The following is an 8,090-nucleotide window of genomic DNA, read 5'->3' as shown; positions in this document are numbered from 1 at the left end:
AGCCCCACTACGTCTGGGTTGGTGTCAGCTAGCAGGAGGCTAAGTTCCTCCCGCTAGCTGTTTCCAACAGGAAACAGCTGTTTCCAATGGAAATTATATAGATATTGCAGTTAGCATTTAGTGAGAGTAACTTTCATTTTTGAAGCCAAATTGTGGTTGCATTTCTTGGTGCACCATGGAGAAACTAATTGGAGGAAGAGTACCATTCTAAGTCAGGGGTGTGGCAGGACACTGTTGGTGCCTGTCACTTTAAGGGCCAAGCCAAGTGGCTAGCAGGTGCTTAATTGTGGCAGCCATTTTAGATCCATGGCTGCCTATATAAACAGGGCAGTTTGCTGCTGGCAGGCCAAACAGTAATGTTGCTTGGCTGCTAGGCTGAACACAACATCCTGGAGGTAAGGGGGGAGCTTAGGGGATGGTTTGGAGGCTCCTGGTGCTGGGCATGACCTAAAACTGCACCCTTCCAGGAGTGGGTGGCCTGGTGGGGCTCTCAGTGGTGTGGGAGCTCCCAGAAAATGCCAGACCAGTTATCACCCTGGTGAAAGGTAAGTAGGGGCACCTTAACCTCAGCCCTCACCTTCCGGTGGGCTATTAATATCATTGGAGCAGGGTAGGCCAGGTAAGCTTCTGGAGGTGCCTGAGCCTGCTGGGGAGTGACCCCGCAGTGCCATGCATGCTTCCAGGAGCACCTGAGCCGGGAGTGGAGGACCCCAATCCCTAAGTGCAGTCAGGAGGTGAAAACCCAACCAAGGCACTTGACTGATCAATGCTGGGGCCAGGACTGGAGAGGTCAAAAAGCCCAGGGGCCCACTGCGTGGGATGCCTATGATGAGCAAAGAAGCTTGAGGTCCCGACTGGCCTGAGACAGGGCCAGGGCTTATAGAAGCTGAAGGTACCATGATTGGGGGCCACAGCTAATGGGCGAAGGGGACGGTTGGACCAACTGCCTGAGATGCCATCTGCGAGGCTTGGGCCGCAGTGTAGGGGTGGAATGGAGCCAAGGGTAGCGCCCCCAATATCGGGGTGTAAAAAATGGGTAGCCTCCTGCCTTAATTAACAATGTAATTAATCAACAACAAGGTGTGGCAGGTGAGACAGGTGGGCGGTGTGTCCAGAGGCAGGTGGGGAAACTAGCACGGTAGCTAGTCAGGGACCCCCACCTTGCCACAGGGGCAATGGTATCTCTTTTCTGTGGGAATTGAAAGCACTGCTGCTAAGCTTGCTACCTAAAAACCCTTAGAGGTACTTGTTACTTAAGCCCCTTTTGTTATATATTAAAGCTTTCATACATCACATACAGCAACACAAAGGAAAACGAAGGCATTGCTTAGAGAAAAGAAGCATCATGAAATATGTATCCCTGCTAGGTGTTATATTGCACAGGGATACATGTTTTTTGTGACTGAGCTATATTTTTTAGAAAGATGTCCTCATTGTCAAAGAATTCAGAGTTAATAAGTAAGTATGGGAGACATACAACTGCATGACAAATCCTATCGGAGCAGCTAAATGGTTAGATCGCCGCCTGCTTTCTGTGAAGAGTGGACCGCGGGCCAAAGTCTACTCCCAGCTCTGTTGGGACGAATCCAGAATATCTTTATTGACTCTAATAGAGTGACTCCAGACTTGCAGCAGTGTCACTGAGAGTGCAATTTGGCTCTACATGTCTTATGCCTTAGGAAAACCAGTATATGAGTTCTGGTGGGTCCTTTTTTCTCCGCAGCAGCAAGCAATTGCAGCATCTGGTTGGAAGTGTGAGATTAATTCCTTGTGGGCTTTCCATCGGTGGTAGAGAAAATATTGTTTTTTGCAAGGGCTCCATAACTGACACCTGCACCTCAGCAGCTGAAGCACCCCGAGGCAATTCGTTTCTCATGACTGCTGTTAACTCTTTGCAGGATGTCTCTTGCTGCAGCCCTGATGTAAAGGCAACATTTGAGATGTAACGCTTGTCTCTTTGGGAGAAATTACTCCCATAGAGAGCATGACTCCCAATGAGAATGTAAGCTGGACTGTGAATTTACAGTGCGGTCGCTGCTCCATACTAACTGCCCATGTAGACACTCCTAATGTGGAGTAACGTGAACCGAGGAATTGATCATCCCAGGTCCCTGCTGTTTCATGAAGGGCAGGGAAGAGGAGCAGAAAGCTCAGTAATATACTAAAACTTTATCTTCTTATAGCCCATGGTGCTACCTTAGTCGGGGGGGGCACGTGTGTTAACCGGGGGGGTGGGTACCGATTGGTGCACTGCTCCCAAAAGTGGCTGCAGTGCTCCCAGAAGTGGCCTACATCTGGCGCTCCCACTCCCTGGCTGGCCCTCATAGCGGGGGCCTGCCCACCCGCCCATGACCTAAGTAGGGAGCGCAGCCAGTCAGGGGGTGCACTGGCACTCTCAGGGGGTGCACGTGCACCCCCTCTGTCACCACTCTTATAGCCTACCATTTTATTTAACTTTTGAACTTATTCCTATGTTGAAACACTCATATCCTTGCATAAAGGGCCTGATCTTGCACAGATCTAAAGCTCCCAGTGAATATGCACGAGGGTGAGTTGCCAGGCAGCATGAGCAAAGAGGGCAGGATCTTGGCTTTTGGTAATTTTGTGGAAAGATCAAATTCTCAGCTTTGCAAACAAAAACATCAGTGCACCAAGCAAACCAGGTTTTCCTGACTCTTCAGCCATTAGGAAGGATATAAATGACTTTCTTGCTTAAGTCACAACTGCATCCTAAAACATACAAAGCAAAGGCATGTAACCATGTAGTAATTGGTCTTTTGCATGAACAAATCCAAAATCAACAGTAATAAGTCTGCTTAAGTAAACAGCAAATTTGTCTTGGTTTTATTTACATTTTTTTCTGCTTCTACAGTTTCCAGTATAAAATGTGCCTTTGGGTTTTACATCCATCTTTGGCTTTATCATTCATCCTCCAATTATTTGCTATATAGTAGAGAGCTGTGCAATACATCTCCTGCACATTTAAATAATTGCAATCCTAAGGATGTCCATAGTATCTCCAGCATATGATGATGTGGGGGAAGGAAATTACAAGCTAATAGCTGTAATAGTCACTGAGACTTGGTAAGTGATGTAAAGAGGGGGGAAGATAAATGGAGCAGGGATAAGTGCAGCTGCTTAAAAATGTCCACTAGACTGATTCCCCAGTAGAAATGTTCCTTTTCAAATTAACATTTTCTGTGGGGGAAAAACCCCAATTTTGTCAAAAGAATGGAAGAAAGGGACGAATGAAGTTGCTCACCTGGGACAGGTCTTGTCCATTTTTCCTTCTGCCTTCAAGGAGTTCATGAAATTGCCAAAAGTCTTTCACAGACAAACTTCCAGCAAATAGAAACAATTCATTTTAGGGGAATTAAATTGGAATTTTTCCTTAAAATCATTTTTCTCCCCCTCCCCACAAAAAGAAAAAAAACAGAATTTTTAATTCATCCCTCAACTTGGGGTGTATGTTTTTTCCCAAAACAACAGGCGGGTGATCCAGGCTGACCTGGACAGGCTCAGCACATGGGCGGACGAGAACCTGATGGTGTTTAACACGAAAAATGCAAGGTTCTCCACCTTGGGAAGAAAAACCTGCAGCATCCTTATAGGCTCAGCAGTGCTACACTGGCTAGCGCTACAGAAGAAAGAGACTTGGGGGTCATGATTCACCACAAGATGAACATGAGCCTGCAATGCGATGCTGCGGCTAGTAAGGCGAGCAAAACGCTGGCTTGCATCCATGCGTCTCAAGCAAATCCCGGGACGTCATTCTCCCCTTGTACTCGTCTTGGTGAGGCCACAGCTGGAGTGCTGCGTCCAGTTTTGGGCCCCACAATTCAAAAAGGATGTGGAGAAGCTTGAGAGAGTCCAGAGAAGAGCCACGCGCATGATCAGAGGTCCGGAAAACAGACCTTATGACGACCGGCTGAGAGCTATGGGGCTCTTTAGCCTGGAAAAGCGCAGGCTCAGGGGTGATCTGATGAACACCTGTAAGTTTATCAGGGGTGGCCACCAGGATCTAGGGGAACGTTTGTTCACCAGAGCGCCCCAAGGGATGACGAGGTCGAACGGTCATAAAATCCTGCGAGACCGTTTCAGGCTGGACATAAGGAAGAATTTCTTTACTGTCCGAGCCCCCGAGGTCTGGAACAGCCTGCTGTCGGAGGTGGTTCAAGCACCTACATTGAACACCTTCAACAGCAAATTGGATGCTTATCTTGCTGGGATCCTATGACCCCAGCTGACTTCCTGCCCTTTGGGCATGGGGCTGGACTCGATGATCTTCTGAGGTCCCTTCCAGCCCTAATGTCTATGAAATCTATGAAATATGCATTTTTGTGGGATAGGATTTCTCTTTCTGGCCAGCTCTAGTAATACATAGTTTAGCAATAGCTCGGAGTTAATCAAACACTTACACATGTCCATAACTACAATATTTAAGTAATCCTGGGGTCATTTAAAAAGCATAAAGATATGCAACTGATTCTGTGCTTTTCTAGATGGGGTTTGACATTTGTAAGTGATTTGGGCTGTATTCACCCCTGAACTAGCTATCCTCAGGTGCCTGATAAAAGAGTGGCAGTGATGTTTTAAAAGGGAATTTAAAGGCAACGGTCCTATGAACAATTCAGGAAGGACATGCTGGACACGATGTGTCCAAGCAACTTAAGGATTCAGTCTTCAGATCTCACTGGCTCGGATTTTCCTCTGCAGAACAGGAAGTGTTCTTCATCCGGTACCCGACACATTTTCAACCTGGGATCTTCTGAGGAGTTCAGGTGATGCAACTGATGGCATTATCCTGAAGGTTATAAAACCATTATGTGTTTAGGGATCACAATACTGGCATTAATACAATGAAATAAAACCAGACAAGTCATTGTCCACTCCTGGACCTTCCACGTTTCTCGTTGCTTACACACGGCCCTCAAGGGACAGGTACAGACACGGCTGAATGTATTACTATGACTCATGGCCCATTCCTATTTGTCAGTTAAAGGTTTGGTTCTTGTAAGTCCCTTTAAAATTAATTGGCAGGTTTAGCTCTTTCCAGTTATAAATATTGTTACATCTGTTCCATTGTTTCCCGCTGAAAGTTGTTTTGATTTTAATTTGTTTCGGATGGTGCTAGCCAATCTCCACTTGGGGAAAGCATTCAGTTTCATTTCATTTTGCTTGTAGTCCAGTTCTGCCAACAGTGCTTCCTCTCGCTTGCTGCCTGCAGATGTCTTGGCAGGGGTTGGTGTTTGGTGACCAAAGTTCCTTGTAGACTGCATGTGTGTGTGCACATGTGTGGTTTGCTGGGAGAGAAAAAAGTGGCAAACTGAGTGATATAGGGATAGTTTTGAATCTACCACTCTGCCGTGAGCCAGCAAGCTCTCTTCTAATATAACAACTGAACAAATCCTAGTACGTAGTCCAACACAACCAGGTAAGACTAAAATCTTTGGGGTAGAGTCTGCTTTTTTAGATCTGTGTTGTATAGTACCTAATGACTGGAAACAGGACAAATGACTTCACGGGTACCATGAACAAATCAGAGCAATAATAACATAAGGCAGTGTTATGAATTGGGACTGGTGTGCCCCTATTTTCTATAGGTTTCCAGACTGCCCTTCTGACTATAATGACTGGGCACTTTCCATGAGTAAAGGCAACGTGACAAATGTTGTACTTGCTGCTTGAAAAATTGCTACATCTATTGCACAATATTTAATAGTTTTTTTTCTTAATGATTGCTGTAGCATATTACTTAGTAGCTACACTGTTGCAATATGACTTGGCTCAAGTATAGGAGTATTATGCCTTTCTCCTTGTGTTTGTTGGTGTTTCTGACAGCCAAGAGGCATGATTACGAGTCCAGTCATTTTACATGCACATTTATTAGGTCAAAGATCGCCACAAACCTCTTGCAACAGGAAAAACAAATTGCAAGGTAGAACATGTCAGATCTGAATTCCTGAAGCATGAATCCTGATCACTGGGAGCTACTCTGGATGATTTATTTTACCTTTGTTCTTGTTACCGCATGGCAATTGACTTTGAGTGATGTGTGAGCCTACCATAATAAATAAGGTCCATCAGGGAATGCCGCTTCATTTGAGTTATGCATTGATTATTTGTCACTGTTTTTTTTTTTTTTTCTTTTACACCCTGACTTCACTGGTTGGTTAACAAAGTCAAACACGGGGTAAGATTATTTCACCCTCCCCATGCTGAGTACTCCCTTATTACACCAATGGCCCCACTTACTTCATTTACCATTTTCATTCAACTGAAGCCAAGTGAAGGGCCCATCTCAGGGTTTATTCACATAAATCCTCTTCATTCACTGTCTTCATTCTGGTGCAGGTCATCTGTTAGCAAAATACGCTGTGGTTCGGTTTCTCTTCAAATGAATCCATTTCTCCAGGTGCCTGCCTGTAGGCTTGACGTCTGAAAATTTATCTTGGCCTTAATGACTTGCTCAGGGAGCCGGCTGCAGAACAGACTTCTACTAAATGCAAGTAAGAGTGGAAGAGTCTGGTTCGTAATTCTGTGCATAAAGGTCCCAACCAAAATTGGCCTCCACTGTGCTAGGGATTATACAAGCACAAACTGATTGAGGCTCCCTTCCCTGAAGGCCTTCCAAGCTCGAGAGACAATACAGACAATGGGTAAAAAGGGAAAGAGAAGTACAGAGAGGTGAAATGACCTGGCCAAAGTCACATGATCATGGTCAGCGGCAGAGCTTGGGATAGATTTCCAGTCCGCTCACTCTCAAACCAGTCTCATTCACTGATGCATAGCCCCTGTCCTCCTCTATTTAACAACTATAGGAGACAGGAGGATTGTGATGACTAGATCCTCACTGTTTCGAAGAGGAACAACATTTGTCAACCATCTGAAGCCCAAACTCTCAATTCAGTCACTTTCCTTGGGGAATTAGAAAGAGTGATTTGCAGCTGATGTCAGCATGGAGCCTGGTGTGCTTTTTTAAAGGGTGTTCTGGGACTTGATTTCCAAAACCTTGCAAGCTCTTCTTTGTTTCCTGCATGTGAGTGTGTGGATGAGCCAAGATGTTGAAATCAGAGGTGGCACAGCTTCTTCAACGTGCAGAGGAACCTGGCAGACCTGAATCCACAAATCATGAGTTCAAATCACATGGAGCTACTTCTGACTGTGTATTTACTTTTATTCCTGTGAGCGCATAGCAATTGATGAGTAAGTGGTGAGCTTCGTTTAATAAATAGGATCCATACGGGAACATGATTCACTGGAGTGATGTATGGATTAGTTGCTGGTGGTATTTTATGTCTTGTAACTCAGAACTGGGATACAGATTTTAAATGAGATATGTATGGATTCAGCTTGTAGTTTAGGGCTTAGAATCTGGTCTTGGTTTTCCCCTTTCAAGCTGTAATATAGGTGAAGATATTGATATTCTGATGAAGGCCTTTAATGGGACAATTCAGCATTTTCTTCTGGGATTCACAGCCCATGAGATTTTATATGAAATGATCATGCACTTTATATGCTTATGCACAGTATGGAGGAAGATTCAGTAAAACTTGCCTGACCCATACCCAGGTAGAAGTATACAGAAGAGTGCTTGAGCGTACTGGGAAAATGAGCAATGGAAAGGTCTGTGAACAGAAACAGGTGCAGTCTGCTTTTTCAATAGTGGTAGAAGCCCAAGGGCCATCCACTCAAATAGGTGTGCTGAAAACACGTTGGCATGTGCTTCGCACCTTACAAACAGTAATGCTCATACATACAGACAGAGGCACCCAAGTCAACTGAAGCTCATCTCACGTTCTTGAGAGTCGCCTATGTCTCCCGTACATCTTTTCTTGCAATCTATTGAGTTTTTCTTTTGTCTGCAACTCCTCTGGGCAGGAAGGCGATAAGGGCTCCCTGCTTGATCTCAACTCCCTTCTCCCAGTGAGTGTAATGTACTGGAATAATAATAATAATTGCACAGATGTTCTGACTCCCAAAGCCAGACAGGAATGTTCAGTACTGCGCACTTGTAAGTGTTGATTGCTAGTAACTATTACTTGTGTTGTGGCAATGTCCAGGATAATGAATGCCGCGTCCTCTGGAGG

Source organism: Gavialis gangeticus, unplaced genomic scaffold (assembly GCF_001723915.1).
Source record: "Gavialis gangeticus isolate Ggan-Ray unplaced genomic scaffold, GavGan_comp1, whole genome shotgun sequence".
NCBI classification, from domain to species: Eukaryota; Metazoa; Chordata; order Crocodylia; family Gavialidae; genus Gavialis; species Gavialis gangeticus.
Note: the sequence above shows the minus strand (reverse complement) of the source record.